The sequence below is a fragment of the Balaenoptera physalus genome, assembly GCF_965194825.1.
Source record: "Balaenoptera physalus genome assembly, chromosome: 15".
Classification (NCBI taxonomy): Eukaryota; Metazoa; Chordata; class Mammalia; order Artiodactyla; family Balaenopteridae; genus Balaenoptera; species Balaenoptera physalus.
Genome location: NC_138894.1, coordinates 24,305,937 through 24,323,301, shown reverse-complemented (window position 1 = coordinate 24,323,301; position 17,365 = coordinate 24,305,937). Strand labels below are relative to the sequence as shown.

The 17,365-nt window shown below is 50.5% G+C and overlaps 2 long non-coding RNA genes across 2 annotated transcripts in view; one reads left to right on the top strand and one right to left on the bottom strand.

Annotated features, from left to right (window-relative positions):
• The window catches only part of LOC309643935, a 184,482-nt gene extending 177,956 nt beyond the window's left edge, over positions 1-6,526 (bottom strand). Inside the window, exons 1-2 of the long non-coding RNA XR_014254156.1 lie at positions 6,419-6,526; positions 345-423 (exon numbers count right to left, since the gene is read on the bottom strand). This is a non-coding gene — a long non-coding RNA (uncharacterized lncRNA). The remainder of the gene's footprint in view (positions 1-344; positions 424-6,418) is intronic.
• The window catches only part of LOC309643934, a 261,737-nt gene extending 245,021 nt beyond the window's left edge, over positions 1-16,716 (top strand). The window contains exons 2-3 of the long non-coding RNA XR_014254155.1: positions 5,665-5,704; positions 16,647-16,716. This is a non-coding gene — a long non-coding RNA (uncharacterized lncRNA). The remainder of the gene's footprint in view (positions 1-5,664; positions 5,705-16,646) is intronic.
• The last annotated feature ends 649 nt before the right edge of the window (positions 16,717-17,365 follow it).

The window sequence follows — 17,365 nt, the reverse complement described above, 5'->3', positions numbered from 1 at the left end:
CCCTGTGGCCTGGCAACAGGACTGAGATTTGATGGTGGAACCCTGTGGCCTGGGAACATGACATCGGTTTGGATTCTGGTTCCCTGTTGCCTGGGAACATGAAATCGGTTTGATTCTGGAAACCTGTGGCCTGGGAATATGACTGAGCCTTGATGGTGGAAGCCTGTGGCCTGGCAACAGGACTGAGGTTAGTTTCTGGATCCCTGTGGCCTGGGAACATGACTGAGGCGTGATTCTGGGAACCTGTGACCTGGGAACATGACATATGTTTAGGTTGTGGAATACTGTGCCCTGGAAACCTGACTGAGGCTTGGTTCTGGAACCCTGTGGACTTGGAATATGACTGAGGTTTTATTCTAGAACCCTGTAGCCTGGGAACATAACTGCGGATTGATTCTGGAACCCTGTGGCCTGGGAAATTGACTGAGGTTTTATTCTGGAACCCTGTGGCCTGAGAACATGACTGAGGATTGATTCTGGAACCCTGTGTCCTGGGAACATGACATCGGTTGGATTCTGGAACCCTGTGGCATGGGAACATGACTGAGGTTTGACCGTGGAACAATCTGGCCTGGGAATATGACTGAGGTTTATCTGTGGAACCCTGTCGCCTGGGAATATGAGTGAGGCTTGATTCTGGAACCCTGTGGCCTGGGAACATGACTGGGGTTTTATTTTTGGAGCCTGTGTCAGGGAACATGGCTGAGGTTTTATTCTGGATCCCTGTGTCCTGGGAACATGACTGAGGTTTGATTCTGGAACCATGTGGCCTGGGAATAGGACTGAGGTTTGATTCTGGAAACCTTTTGCCTGGGAACATGACTAATGTGAGATTGTGGAATCTTGTGGCCTGGGAACATGACTGAGGTTTGATGGAAGAACTCTGTGGCCTTGGAACATGACTGAGGTTTGATGGTGGTACCCTGTGGCCTGGCAACATGACTGAGGCTTGATTCTGGAACCCTGTGGCCTGGGAACTTGACTCTGATGTAATCGCAGAAACCTGTGGACTGGCAACATGACTGAGGTTTGATGGTGGAACCCTGTGCACTGGGAACATGACTGAGGCCAGATAGTGGAACCCCATGGACTGGGAACATGACATTGGTTTCATTCTGGAACCCTGTTTCCTGGGAACATGACTGAGGTTAGATGGTTGAACCCTGTGGCCTGGCAACATGACTGAGGTTTGATTGTGGAACCCTCAGGCTTGGGAACATGACTGAGGCTTGATGGTGGCACCCTGTGGCCTGGCAACAGGACTGAGATTTGATGGTGGAACCCTGTGGCCAGGGAACATGACATCGCTATGGATTCTGTTACCCTGTTGCCTGGGAACATGAAATCGGTTTGTTTCTGGAAACCTGTGGCCTGGGAATATGACTTAGTTTTGATGGTGGTACCCTATGGCCTGGCAACATGAGTGAGGTTTGATTCTGGATCCCTGTGGCCTGGGAACATGACTGAGGCGTGATTCTGGAAACCTTTGACCTGGGAACATGACATCTGTTTAGATTGTGGAATACTGTACCCTGGGAACCTGACTGAGGCTTGGTTCTGGAACACTGTGGCCTGGGAATATGACTGAGGTTTTATTCTGGAACCCTGTAGCCTGGGAACATAACTGCAGATTGATTCTGGAACCCTGTGGCCTGGGAACACGAATGAGGATTGATTCTGGAACCCTGTGGCCTGGCAACATGAAAGAGGTTTGACTGTGGAACCCTAAGGCTTGGGAACATGTCTGATGCTTGATGGTGGAACCGTGGCCTGGCAACAAGACTGAGGTTTGATTGAGGAACACTCTGGCCTGGGAATATGAGTGAGGCTTGATTCTGGAACCCTGTGGCCTGGGAACTTGACTGGGGTTTTATTTTTGGAACCTGTGTCCAGGGAACATGGCTGAGGTTTTATTCTGGAACCCTGTGTCCTGGGAACATGACTGAGGTTTGATGGAAAAATCCTGTGGCCTGGGAACATGACTGAGGTTTGATTGTGGAACCCTGTGCACTGGGAACATGACTGAGGCCTGATACTGGAACCCCGTGGCCTGGGAACATGACATTGGATTGATTCTGGAACCCTGTTTCCTGGGAACATGACTGAGGTTTGATGGTTGAACCCTGAGGCCTGGCAACATGACAGAGGTTTGACTGTGGATCCCTCAGGCTTGGAAACATGACTGAGGCTTGATGGTGGAAGCCTGTGGCCTGGCAACAGGACTGAGACTTGATGGTGGAATCCTGAGGCCTGGCAAGATGACTTAGGTTTGATTGTGGAACACTCAGGCCTGGGAACATGACTGAGGGTTGATGGTGGAACCGTGGCCTGGCAACAGGGCTGAGGTTTGATTGTGGAACCCTCTGGCCTGGGAATATGACTGAGGTTTAATTGTGGAACCCTGTGGCCTGGGAATATGAGGGAGGCTTGATTCTGGAACCCTGTGGCCTGTTAATATAACTGAGGTTTGATTCTGGAACCCTGTGGCCTGGGAACATGACATCAGTGGATTGTGGAACCCTTTGGCCTGGGAACATGAGAACGGTTTGATTCTGGAACCCTGTGGCCTGGGAACATGTCTGAGGTTTGATGGTGGATACCTGTGGCCTGGCAACATGACTGAGGTTTGTTTCTGGAACCCTGTTCCCTGGGAACATGACTGAGGTTTGATTCTGGACACCTTTGTCCTGGGAACATGACTGAGGCCTGATACTGGAACCCCGTGGCCTGGGAACATGACATTGGTTTGACTCTGGAACCCTGTTTCCTGGGAACATGACTGAGGTTTGATGGTTGAACCCTGTGGCCTGGCAACATGACAGAGGTTTGATTGTGGAACCCTCAGGCTTGGAAACATGACTGAAGCTTGATGGTGGAAGCCTGTGGTCTGGCAACAGGACTGAGATTTGATGGTGGAACCCTGTGGCCTGGGAACATGACATCGGTTTGGATTCTGGTACCCTGTTGCCTGGGAACATGAAATCGGTTTGATTCTGGAAACCTGTGGCCTGGGAATATAACTGAGGTTTGATGGTGGTACCCTATGGCCTGGCAACATGACTGAGGTTTGATTCTGGATCCCTGTGGCCTGGGATCATGACTGAGGCATGATTCTGGAAACCTGTGACCTGGGAACATGACATCTGTTTAGATTGTGGAATACTGTGCCCTGGGAACCTGACTGAGGCTTGGTTCTGGAACCCTGTGGACTGGGAATATGACTGAGGTTTTATTCTGGAAACCTGTAGCCTGGGAACATAACTGCGGATTGACTCTGGAACCCTGTGGCCTGGGAACACGACTGAGGATTGATTCTGGAACCCTGTGGCCTGGGAACATGACATCGGTTGGCTTCTGGAAACCTGTGGCATGGGAACATGAGTGAGGTTTGACTGTGGAACCCTCTGGCCTGGGAATATGACTGTGGTTTAATTCTGTAACCCTGTGGCCTGGCAACATGACAGAGGTTTGATTGTGGAACCCTCAGGCTTGGGAACGTGACTGAGGCTTGATGGTGGAAGCCTGTGGCCTGGCAACAGGACTGAGAGTTGATGGTGGAACCCTGTGGCCTGGCAAGATGACTTAGGTTTGATTGTGGAACACTCTGGCCTGGGAACATGACTGAGGCTTGATGGTGGAACCGTGGCCTGGCAACAGGACTGAGGTTTGATTGTGGAACCCTCTGGCCTGGGAACATGACTGATGTGAGATTGTGGAATCCTGTGGCCTGGGAACATGACTGAGGTTTGATGGAAGAACCCTGTGGACTGGGAACATGACTGAGGTTTGATGGTGGTACCATGTGGCCTGGCAACATGACTGAAGCTTTATTCTGGTACCCTGTGGCCTGGGAGCTTGACTCTGATTTGATCGCAGAAACCTGTGGACTGGCAATATGACTGAGGTTTTATTCTGGAACCCTGTGGCCTGGGAAAACGACTGAGGATTGATTCTGGAACCCTGTGGCCTGGGAACATGACATCGGTTGGATTTTGGAAACCTGTCGCATGGGAACATGAGTGAAGTTTGACTGTGGAACCCTCTGTCCTGGGAATATGACTGTGGTTTAATTCTGTAACCCTGTGGCCTGGCAACATGACAGAGGTTTGATTGTGGAATCCTCAGGCTTGGGAACGTGACTGAGGCTTGATGGTGGAAGCCTATGGCCTTGCGACAGGATTGAGGTTTGATGGTGGAACCCTGTGGCCTGGCAAGATGACTTAGGTTTGATTGTGGAACCCTCTGGCCTGGGAATATGACTGAGGTTTAATTGTGGAACCCTGTGGCCTGGGAATATGAGTGAGGCTTGATTCTGGAACCCTGTGGCCTGGAAACATGACATCAGTTTGTATTCTGGTACCCTGTTGCCTGGGAACATGAAATCGGTTTGATTCTGGAAACCTTTGGACTGGGAATATGACTGAGGTTTGATGGTGGTACCCTATGCCCTGGCAACATGACTGAGGTATGATTCTGGATCCCTGTGGCCTGGGAACATGACTGAGGCGTGATTCTGGAAACCTTTGACCTGGGAACATGACATCTGTTTAGATTGTGGAATACTATGCCCTGGGAACCTGACTGAGGCTTGGTTCTGGAACCCTGTGGACTGGGAATATGACTGAGGTTTTATTCTGGAACCCTGTAGCCTGGGAAGATAACTGAGGATTGATTCTGGAAACCTGTGGCCTGGGAACATGACTGAGGTTTTTTTCTGGAACCCTGTGACCTGGGAACATGACAGAGGTTTGAGGGTGGAACCCTGTGCCCTGGCAGGATGACTTAGGTTTGATTGTGGAACACTCTGGCCTGGGAACATGACTGAGGCTTGATGGTGGAAGCCTGTGGCCTGGCAACAGGCCTGAGGTGTGATTGTGGAACCCTGTGGCCTGGGAATATGAGGGAGGCTTGATTCTAGAACCCTGTGGCCTGGGAACATCACTGGGGTTTTATTTTTGGAACCTGTGTACAGGGAACATGGCTGAGGTTTTATTCTGGAACCCTGTGTCCTGGGAACATGACTGAGGTTTGTTTCTAGAACCATGTGGCCTGGGAATATGACTGAGTATTGTTTCTGGAAACCATTGGCCTGGGAACATGACTGATGTGAGATTGTGGAATCCTGTGGCCTGGGAACATGACTGAGGTTTGATGGAAGAACCCTGTGGACTGGGAACATGACTGAGGTTTGATGGTGGTACCATGTGGCCTGGCAACATGACTGAGGCTTGATTCTGGAACCCTGTGGCCTGGGAGCTTGACTCTGATTTGATCGCAGAAACCTGTGGACTGGCAATATGACTGAGGTTTTACTCTGGAACCCTGTGGCCTGGGAACATGACTGAGGATAGATTCTGGAACCCTGTGGCCAGGGAAAATGACATGCGTTGGATTCTGGAACCCTGTGGCATGGGAATATGAGTGAGGTTTGACTGTGTAACCCTCTGGCCTGGGAATATGACTGTGGTTTAATTCTGTAACCCTGTGGCCTGGCAACATGAAAGAGGATTGATTGTGGAACCCTAAGGCTTGGGAACATGTCTGAGGCTTGATGGTGGAACCGTGGCCTGGCAACAAGACTGAGGTTTGATTGAGGAACACTCTGGCCTGGGAATATGACTGAGGTTTAATTGTGGAACCCTCTGGCCTGGGAATATGAGTGAGGCTTGATTCTGGAACCCTGTGGCCTGGGAACTTGACTGGGGTTTTATTTTTGGAACCTGTGTCCAGGGAACATGGCTGAGGTTTTATTCTGGAACCCTGTGTCCTGGGAACATGACTGAGATTTGATTCTGGAACCATGTGGCCTGGGAATATGACTGAGGTTTGATTCTGGAAACCATTGGCCTGGGAACATGACTGATGTGAGATTGTGGAATCCTGTGACCTGAGAACATGACTGAGGTTTGATGGAAAAATCCTGTGGCCTGGGAACATGACTGAGGTTTGATTGTGGAACCCTGTGCACTGGGAACATGACTGAGGCCTGATACTGGAACCCCGTGGCCTGGGAACATGACATTGGATTGATTCTGGAACCCTGTTTCCTGGGAACATGACTGAGGTTTGATGGTTGAACCCTGAGGCCTGGCAACATGACAGAGGTTTGACTGTGGATCCCTCAGGCTTGGAAACATGACTGAGGCTTGATGGTGGAAGCCTGTGGCCTGGCAACAGGACTGAGACTTGATGGTGGAATCCTGAGGCCTGGCAAGATGACTTAGGTTTGATTGTGGAACACTCAGGCCTGGGAACATGACTGAGGGTTGATGGTGGAACCGTGGCCTGGCAACAGGGCTGAGGTTTGATTGTGGAACCCTCTGGCCTGGGAATATGACTGAGGTTTAATTGTGGAACCCTGTGGCCTGGGAATATGAGGGAGGCTTGATTCTGGAACCCTGTGGCCTGTTAATATAACTGAGGTTTCATTCTGGACCCCTGTGGCCTGGGAACATGACATCAGTGGATTGTGGAACCCTTTGGCCTGGGAACATAAGAACGGTTTGATTCTGGAACCCTGTGGCCTGGGAACATGTCTGAGGTTTGATGGTGGAAACCTGTGGCCTGGCAACATGACTGAGGTTTGTTTCTGGAACCCTGTTCCCTGGGAACATGACGGAGGTTTGATTCTGGACACCTTTGTCCTGGGAACATGACTGAGGCCTGATACTGGAACCCCGTGGCCTGGGAACATGACATTGGTTTGACTCTGGAACCCTGTTTCCTGGGAACATGACTGAGGTTTTGTGGTTGAACCCTGTGGCCTGGCAACATGACAGAGGTTTGATTGTGGAACCCTCAGGCTTGGAAACATGACTGAGGCTTGATGGTGGAAGCCTGTGGCCTGGCAACAGGACTGAGATTTGATGGTGGAACCCTGTGGCCTGGGAACATGACATCGGTTTGGATTCTGGTACCCTGTTGCCTGGGAACATGAAATCGGTTTGATTCTGGAAACCTGTGGCCTGGGAATATAACTGAGGTTTGATGGTGGTACCCTATGGCCTGGCAACATGACTGAGGTTTGATTCTGGATCCCTGTGGCCTGGGATCATGACTGAGGCGTGATTCTGGAAACCTGTGACCTGGGAACATGACATCTGTTTACATTGTGGAATACTGTGCCCTGGGAACCTGACTGAGGTTTGGTTCTGGAACCCTGTGGACTGGGTATATGACTGAGGTTTTATTCTGGAAACCTGTAGCCTGGGAACATAACTGCAGATTGATTCTGGAACCCTGTGGCCTGGGAACACGAATGAGGATTGATTCTGGAACCCTGTGGCCTGGGAACATGACATCGGTTGGCTTCTGGAAACCTGTGGCATGGGAACATGAGTGAGGTTTGACTGTGGAACCCTCTGGCCTGGGAATATGACTGTGGTTTAATTCTGTAACCCTGTGGCCTGGCAACATGACAGAGGTTTGATTGCGGAACCCTCAGGCTTGGGAACGTGACTGAGGCTTGATGGTGGAAGCCTGTGGCCTGGCAACAGGACTGAGAGTTGATGGTGGAACCCTGTGGCCTGGCAAGATGACTTAGGTTTGATTGTGGAACACTCTGGGCTGGGAACATGACTGAGGCTTGATGGTGAAACCGTGGCCTGGCAACAGGACTGAGGTTTGATTGTGGAACCCTCTGGCCTGGGAATATGACTGAGGTTTAATTGTGGAACCCTGTGGCCTGGGAATATGAGTGAGGCTTGATTCTGGAACCCTGTGGCCTGGGAACATGACATCAGTTTGTATTCTGGTACCCTGTTGCCTGGGAACATTAAATCGGTTTGATTCTGGAATCCTGTGGCCTGGGAACATGACTGAGGTTTGATGGTGGTACCCTATGGCCTGGCAACATGAGTGAGGTTTGATTCTGGATCCCTGTGGCCTGCGAACATGACTGAGGCTTGATTCTGGAACCCTGTGGCCTGGGAACATAACTGAGGTTTGATTCTGGAACCCTTTTGAATGGGAACATGACATCAGTGGATTGTGGAAGCCTGTGGCCTGGGAACACGAGAACGGTTTGATTCTGGAACCCTGTGGCCTGGGAACATGTCTGAGGCTTGATGTTGGAAGCCTGTGGCCTGGCAACAGGACTGAGATTTGATGGTGGAACCCTGTGGCCTGGGAACATGACATCGGTTTGGATTCTGGTACCCTGTTGCCTGGGAACATGAAATCGGTTTGATTCTGGAAACCTGTGGCCTGGGAATATGACTGAGGTTTGATGGTGGTACCCTATGGCCTGGCAACATGACTGAGGTTTGATTCTGGATCCCTGTGGCCTGGGAACATGACTGAGGCGTGATTCTGGAAACCTGTGACCTGGGAACATGACATCTGTTTAGATTGTGGAATACTGTGCCCTAGAACCTGACTGAGGCTTGGTTCTGGAACCCTGTGGACTGGGAACATGACTGAGGTTTTATTCTGGAACCATGTGTCCTGGGAATATGACTGAGGTTTGATTCTGGAACCATGTGTCCTGGGAATATGACTGAGGTTTGATTCTGGATACCTGTGGCCTGGGAAAATGACTTATGTTTCATTGTGGCAATATGTGGCCTGGTGTCATGAGTGAGGTTTGATGGTGGAACACTCTGCCCTGGTAAAATGACTGAGGCTTGATTCTCGAGCCCTGTGGCTGAGAACTTGACTGAGGTTTGATGGCAGAAACCTGTGGACTGGCAACATGACTGTGGTTTGATTGTGGAACCCTGTGCCCTGGAAACATGACTGTGGCCTAGATGGAAACCCATGGCCTGGGAAATTGACATTGGTTTGATTCTGGAACCCTGTGTCCTGGGAACATGATTGAGGTTTGTTTCTGGAAACAATTGGTCTGAGAACATGACTGATGTTAGACTGTGCAATCCTCTGGCCTGGGAACATGACAGGTTTGATGGAAGAACCCTGTGGCCTGGGAACATGACTGAGGTTTAATGGTGGTACCCTGTGGGCTGGCAACATGACTGAGGCTTGATTCTGGAACCCGGTGGCCTGGGAACTTGACTCTGATTTGACGGCAGAAACCTGTGGACTGGCAACATGACTGAGGTTTGATGGTGGAACCCTGTGCACTGGGAACATGACTGAGGCCTGATACTGGAACCCCGTGGCCTAGGAACATGACATTGCTTTTATTCTGGAACCCTGTGCACTGGAAACATGACTGAGGATTTATTCTGGAACCCTGTGGCCTGGGAACATGACTGAGGCTTGATGGTGGAACCGTGGCCTGGCAACAGGACTGAGGTTTCATGGTGGAACACTGAGGCCTGGCAAGATGACTTAGGTTTGATTGTGGAACACTCTGGTCTTTGAACATGACTGAGGCTTGATGGTGGAACCGTGGCCTGGCAACAGGACTGAGGTTTGATTGTGGAAACATGTGGCCTGGGACTATGACTGAGGTTTGATTCTGGAAACCATTGGCCTGGGAACATGACTGATGTGATATTGTGGAATCCTGTGGCCTGGGAACATGACATCGGTTTGGATTCTGGTACCCTGTTGCCTGGGAACATGAAATCGGTTTGCTTCTGGAACCCTGTGGCCTGGGAATAAGTCAGAGGTTTGATTCTGGAAACCTGTGGCCTGGGAATATGACTGAGGATTGATGGTGGTACCCTATGGCCTGGCAACATGACTGAGGTTTGATTCTGGATCCCTGTGGCCTGGGAACATGACTGAGGCCTGATTCTGGAAACCTGTTACCTGGGCACCTGACATCTGTTTAGATTGTGGAACACTGTGCCCTGGAAAGCTGACTGAGGCATGCTTCTGGAACCCTGTGGACTGGGAACATGACTGAGGTTTTATTCTGGAACCCTGTATCCTAGGAACATAACTGAGGGTTGATTCTGGAACCCTGTGGCCTGGGAACATGACTGAGGATAGATTCTGGAAACCTGTGGCCTGGGAACATGACATCGGTTGGATTCTGGAACCCTGTGGCATGGGAACATGACTGAGGTTTGACTGTGGAACCCTCTGGCCTGGGAATATGACTGTGTTTTATTTCTGTAACCCTTTGGCCTGGGAACATGACTGAGGTTTGGTTCTGAAACCCTGTTCCCTGGAAACATGACTGAGGTTTCATCCTGGACACCTGTGTCCTGGGAACATGACTGAGGTTTGAATGTGGAACCCTGGGGCCAGGGAACATGACTGAGGTTTGATTCTGGAACCATGTGTCCTGGGAATATGACTGAGGTTTGATTCTGGATACCTGTGGCCTGGGAAAATGACTGAGGTTTCATTGTGGAAATATGTGGCCTGGGGTCATGAGTGAGGTTTGATGGTGGAACACTCTGGCCTGGCAAAATGACTGAGGCTTGATTCTGGCACCGTGTGGCCTGGGAACTTGACTGAGGTTTGATGGAAGAAACATGTGGACTGGCAACATGACTGAGGTTTGATGGTGGAACCCTGTTCCCTGGAAACATGACTCTGGCCTAGATGGAAACCCATGGCCTGGGAACTTGACACTGGTTTGATTCTGGAACCCTGTGTCCTGGGAACATGATTGAGGTTTGATTCTGGAAACCATTGGTCTGGTAACATGAAAAGATGTTAGATTGTGGAATCCTGTGGCCTGGGAACATGACAGAGGTTTGATGGAAGAACCCTGTGGCCTGGGAACATGACCGAGGTTTGATTGTGGAACCCTCAGGCTTGGGAACATGACTGAGGCTTGACGGTGGAACCGTGCCCTGGCAACAGGACTGAGGTTTGATGGTGGAACCCTGTGGCCTGGGAATATGAGTGAGGCATGATTCTGGAACCCTGTGGCCTGGGAACATGACTGGGGTTTTATTTTTGAAACCTGTGTCCAGGGAACATGACTGAGGTTTTATTCTGGAACCCTGTTTCCTGGGAACATGACTGAGGTTTGATTCTGGAACTATGTGGCCAGGGAATATGCCTGAGGTTTGATTCTGGAAACCATTGGCCTGGGAACATGACTGATGTGAGATTGTGGAATCCTGTGGCCTGGGAACATGACATCGGTTTTTATTCTGGTACCCTGTTGCCTGGGAAAAAGAAATCGGTTTGATTCTGGAAACCTGTGATCTGGGAATATGACTTAGGTTTGATGGCGGTACCCTATGGCCTGGCAACATGACTGAGGTTTGATTCTGGATCCCTGTGGACTGGGAACATGACTGAGGCGTGATTCTGGAAACCTGTGGCCTGGGAACATGACATCTGTTTAGACTGTGGAATACTGTGCCCTGGGAACCTGACAGAGGCTTGGTTCTGGAACCCTGTGGCCTGGGAACATGACTGAGGTTTTATTCTGGAACCCTGTAGTCTGGGAATATAACTGAGGATTGATTCTGGAACCCTGTGGCCTGGGAACATGACATCAGTGGATTGTGGAACCCTGTGGCCTGGGAACATGTCTGAGGTTTTATTCTGGAACCCTGTGGCCTGGGAACATGTCGGAGGTTTGATGGTGGAAACCTGTGGCCTGGCAACATGACTGAGGTTTGATGGTGGAACCCTGTGCACTGGGAACATGACTGAGGCCTGATACTGGAACCCCGTGGCCTGGGAACATGACATTGGTTTGATTCTGGAACCCTGTTTCCTGGGAATATGACTGAGGTTTGATGGTTGAACCCTGTGGCCTGGCAACATGACTGAGGTTTGATTGTGGATACCTGTGGCCTGGGAAAGTGACTGAGGTTTCATTGTGGAAATATGTGACCTGGGGTCATGAGTGAGGTTTGATGGTGGAACACTCTGGCATGGCAAAATGACTGACGCTTGATTCTCGCACCTTGTGGCCTGGGAACTTGACTGAGGTTTGATGGAAGAAATCTGTGGACTGGCAACATGACTGAGGTTTGATGGTGGAACCCTATACCCTGGAAACATGACTGTGGCCTAGATGGAAACCCATGGCCTGGGAACTTGACATTGGTTTGATTCTGGAACCCTGTGTCCTGGGAACATGATTGAGGTTTGATTCTGGAAACCATTGGTCTGGGAACATGACTGATGTTAGATTGTGGAATCCTGTGGCCTGGGAACATGACAGAGGTTTGATGGAAGAACCCTGTGGCCTGGGAACATGACTGAGGCTTGATGGTGGAACCGTGGCCTGGCAATAGGACTGAGGTTTGATTGTGGAAGCCTCTGGCCTGGGAATATGACTGAGGTTTAATTGTGGAACGCTGTGGCCTGGGAATATGAGTGAGGCTTGATTCTGGAACCCTCTGCCCTGGGAACATAACTGAGGATTGATTCTGGAACCCTGTGTCCTGGGAACATGACATCAGTGGATTGTGGAACCCTGTGGCCTGGGAACATGTCTGAGGTTTTATTCTGGAACCCTGTGGCCTGGGAACATGTCGGAGGTTTGATGGTGGAAACCTGTGGCCTGGCAACATGACTGAGGTTTGATGGTGGAACCCTGTGCACTGGGAACATGACTGAGGCCTGATACTGGAACCCCGTGGCCTGGGAACATGACATTGGTTTGATTCTGGAACCCTGTTTCCTGGGAATATGACTGAGGTTTGATGGTTGAACCCTGTGGCCTGGCAACATGACTGAGGTTTGATTGTGGATACCTGTGGCCTGGGAAAATGACTGAGGTTTCATTGTGGAAATATGTGACCTGGGGTCATGAGTGAGGTTTGATGGTGGAACACTCTGGCCTGGCAAAATGACTGAGGCTTGATTCTGGCACCTTGTGGCCTGGGAACTTGACTGAGGTTTGATGGAAGAAACCTGTGGACTGGCAACATGACTGAGGTTTGATGGTGGAACCCTATACCCTGGAAACATGACTGTGGCCTACATGGAAACCCATGGCCTGGGAACTTGACACTGGTTTGATTCTGGGACCCTGTGTCCTGGGAACATGATTGAGGTTTGATTCTGGAAACCATTGGTCTGGGAACATGACTGATGTTAGATTGTGGAATCCTGTGGCCTGGGAACATGACAGAGGTTTGATGGAAGAACCCTGTGGCCTGGGAACATGACCGAGGTATGATTGTGGAACCCTCAGGCTTGGGAACATGACTGAGGCTTGACGGTGGAACCCTGTGGCCTGGCAACAGGACTGAGGTTTGATGGTGGAACCCTCTGGCCTGGGAATATGACTGAGGTTTAATTGTGGAACCCTGTGGCCTGGGAATATGAGTGAGGCTTGATTCTGGAACCCTGTGGCCTGGGAAAATGACTGGGGTTTTATTTTTGAAACCTGTGTCCAGGGAACATGACTGAGGTTTTATTCTGGAACCCTGTTTCCTGGGAACATGACTGAGGTTTGATTCTGGAGCCATGTGGGCAGGGAATATGCCTGAGGTTTGATTCTGGAAACCATTGGCCTGGGAACATGACTGATGTGAGATTGTGGAATCCTGTGGCCTGGGAACATGACATCGGTTTTGATTCTGGTACCCTGTTGCCTGGGAACAAGAAATCGGTTTGATTCTGGAAACCTGTGATCTGGAAATATGACTGAGGTTTGATGGTGGTACCCTATGGCCTGGCAACATGACTGAGGTTTGATTCTGGATCCCTGTGGACTGGGAATATGACTGAGGCGTGATTCTGGAAACCTGTGGCCTGGGAACATGACATCTGTTTAGACTGTGGAATACTGTGCCCTGGGAACCTGACTGAGGCTTGGTTCTGGAACCCTGTGGACTTGGAACATGACTGAGGTTTTATTCTGGAACCCTGTAGTCTGGGAATATAACTGAGGACTTATTCTGGAACCCTGTGGCCTGGGAACATGACATCAGTGGATTGTGGAACCCTGTGGGCTGGGAACATGAGAACGGTTTGATTCTGAAACCCTGTGGCCTGGGAACATGTCTGAGGTTTGATTCTGGAACCCTGTGGCCTGGGAACTTGAATGTGGTTTGATCGCAGAAACCTGTGGACCGGCAACATGACTGAGGTTTGATGGTGGAACCCTGTGCACTGGGAACATGACTGAGGCCTGATACTGGAACCCCGTGGACTGGGAACATGACATTGGTTTGATTCGGGAACCCTGTTTCCTGGGAATATGTCTGAGGTTTGATGGTGGTACCCTATGGCCTGGCAACATGACTGAGGTTTGATTCTGGATCCCTGTGGACTGGGAACATGACTGAGGCGTGATTCTGGAAACCTGTGGCCTGGGAACATGACATCTGTTTAGACTGTGGAATACTGTGCCCTGGGAACCTGACTGAGGCTTGGTTCTGGAACCCTGTGGACATGGAACATGACTGAGGTTTTATTCTGGAACCCTGTAGTCTGGGAATATAACTGAGGACTGATTCTGGAACCCTGTGGCCTGGGAACATGACATCAGTGGATTGTGGAACCCTGTGGGCTGGGAACATGAGAACGGTTTGATTCTGAAACCCTGTGGCCTGGGAACATGTCTGAGGTTTGATTCTGGAACCCTGTGGCCTGGGAACTTGAATGTGGTTTGATCGCAGAAACCTGTGGACCGGCAACATGACTGAGGTTTGATGGTGGAACCCTGTGCACTGCGAACATGACTGAGGCCTGATACTGGAACCCCGTGGCCTGGGAACATGACATTGGTTTGATTCGGGAACCCTGTTTCCTGGGAATATGTCTGAGGTTTGATGGTTGAACCCTGTGGCCTGGCAACATGACTGAGGTTTGATTGTGGAACCCTCAGGCTTCGGAACATGACTGAGGCTTGATGGTGGAACCCTGTGGCCTGGCAACAGGACTGAGGTTTGATGGTGGAAACCTGTTGCCTGGGAATATGAAATCGGTTTGATTCTGGAAACCTGTGGCCTGGGAATATGACTTGGGTTTGATTCTGGAAACCATTGGCCTGGGAACAGGACTGATGTGAGATTGTGGAATCCTGTGGCCTGGGAACATGTCTGAAGTTTGATGGAAGAACCCTGTGGCCTGGGAACATGACTGAGGCTTGATGGTGGATCCGTGGCCTGGCAATAGGACTGAGGTTTGATTGTGGAACCCTCTGGCCTGGGAATATGACTGAGGTTTAATTGTGGAACCCTGTGGCATGGGAATATGAATGAGGCTTGATTCTGGAACCCTCTGCCCTGGGAACATAACTGAGGTTTGATTCTGGAACCCTGTGTCCTGGGAACATGACATCAGTGGATTGTGTAACCCTGTGGTCTGGGAACATGTCTGAGGTTTTATTCTGGAACCCTGAGGCCTGGGAACATGTCTGAGGTTTGATGGTGGAAACCTGTGGCCTGGCAACATGACTGAGGTTTGTTTCTGGAACCCTAATCCCTGGGAACATGACTGAGTTTTGATTCTGGACACCTTTGTCCTGGGAACATGACTGAGGTTTGATTGTGGAACCCTGTGGCCTGCGAACATGACTGAGGTTTGATTCTGGAACCATGTGTCCTGGGAATATGACTGAGGTTTGATTCTGGAAATCTGTGGCCTGGGAACTTGACTGAGGTTTGATGGCAGAAACCTGTGCACTGGCAACATGACTGAGGTTTGATTGTGGAACCCTGTGCCCTGGAAAGATGACTGAGGCCTGGTACTGGAAAACCATGGCCTGGGAACTTGACTTTGGTTTGATTCTGGAAACCTGTGTCCTGGGAACATGATTGAGGTTTGATGGAGGAAACCTGTGGCCTGGGAACATGACTGAGGTTTGATGGTGGTACCCTGTGGCCTGGCAACATGACTGAGGCTTGATTCTGGAACCCTGTGGCCTGGGAACTTGAATGTGGTTTGATCGCAGAAACCTGTGGACTGGCAACATGACTGAGGTTTGTTGGTGGAACCCTGTGCACTGGGAACATGACTGAGGCCTGATACTGGAACCCCGTGGCCTGGGAACATGACATTGGTTTGATTCTGGAACCCTGTTTCCTGGGAATATGACTGAGGTTTGATGGTTGAAACCTGTGGCCTGGCAACATGACTGAGGTTTGATTGTGGAACCCTCAGGCTTAGGAACATGACTGAGGCTTGATGGTGGAACCCTGTGGCCTGGCAACAGGACTGAGATTTGATGGTGGAACCCTGTGGCCTGGGAACATGACATCGGTTTGGATTCTGGTACCCTGTTGCCTGGGAACATGAAATCGGTTTGATTCTGGAAACCTGTGGCCTGGGAATATGACTGAGGCGTGATTCTTGAAACCTGTGACCTGGGAACATGACCTCTGTTTAGATTGTGGAATACTGTGCCCTGGGAACCTGACTGAGGCTTGGTTCTGGAACCCTGTGGCCTGTGAACATGACTGAGGTTTTATTCTGGAACCCTGTGGCCTGGGAACATGTCTGAGGTTTGATGGTAGAAACCTGTGGCCTGGCAACATGACTGAGGTTAGTTTATGGAACCCTGTTCCCTGGGAACAAGACTGAGGTTTGATTCTGGACACCTTTGTCGTGGGAACATGACTGAGGATTGACTGTGGAACCCTGTGGCCTGCGAACATGACTGAGGTTTGATTCTGGAACCATGTGTCCTGGGAATATGACTGAGGTTTGATTCTGGATACCTGTGGCCTGGGAAAATGACTGAGGTTTCATTGTGGAAATATGTGGCCTGGGGTCATGAGTGAGGTTTGATGGTGGAACACTCTGTCCTGGCAAAATGACTGAGGCTTGATTCTGGCACCGTGTGGCCTGGGAACTTGACTGAGGTTTGATGGCAGAAACCTGTGGACTGTCAACATGACTGAGGTTTGATTGTGGAACCCTGTGCCCTGGAAAGATGACTGAGGCCTGGTACTGGAAACTCATGGCCTGGGAACTTGACTTTGGTTTGATTCTGGAAACCTGTGTCCTGGGAACATGATTGAGGTTTGATGGAGGAACCCTGTGGCCTCGGAACATGACTGAGGTTTAATGGTGGTACCCTGTGGCCTGGCAAAATGACTGAGGCTTGATTCTGGCACCGTGTGGCCTGGGAACTTGACTGAGGTTTGATGGCAGAAACCTGTGGACTGGCAACATGACTGAGGTTTGAGGGTGGAACCCTGTACCCTGGAAACATGACTGTGGCCTAGATGGAAACCCACGGCCTGGGAACTTGACATTGGTTTGATTCTGGAACCCTGTGTCCTGGGAACTTGATTGAGGTTTGATTCTGGAAACCATTGGACTGGGAACATGACTGATGTTAGATTGTGGAATCCTGTGGCCTGGGAACATGACAGAGGTTTGATGGAAGAACCCTGTGGCCTCGGAACATGACCGAGGTTTGATTGTGGAACCCTCAGTCTTGGGAACATGACTGAGGCTTGACGGTGGAACCCTGTGGCCTGGCAACAGGACTGAGGTTTGATGGTGGAACCCTCTGGCCTGGGAATATGACTGAGGTTTAATTGTGGAACCCTGTGGCCTGGGAATATGAGTGAGG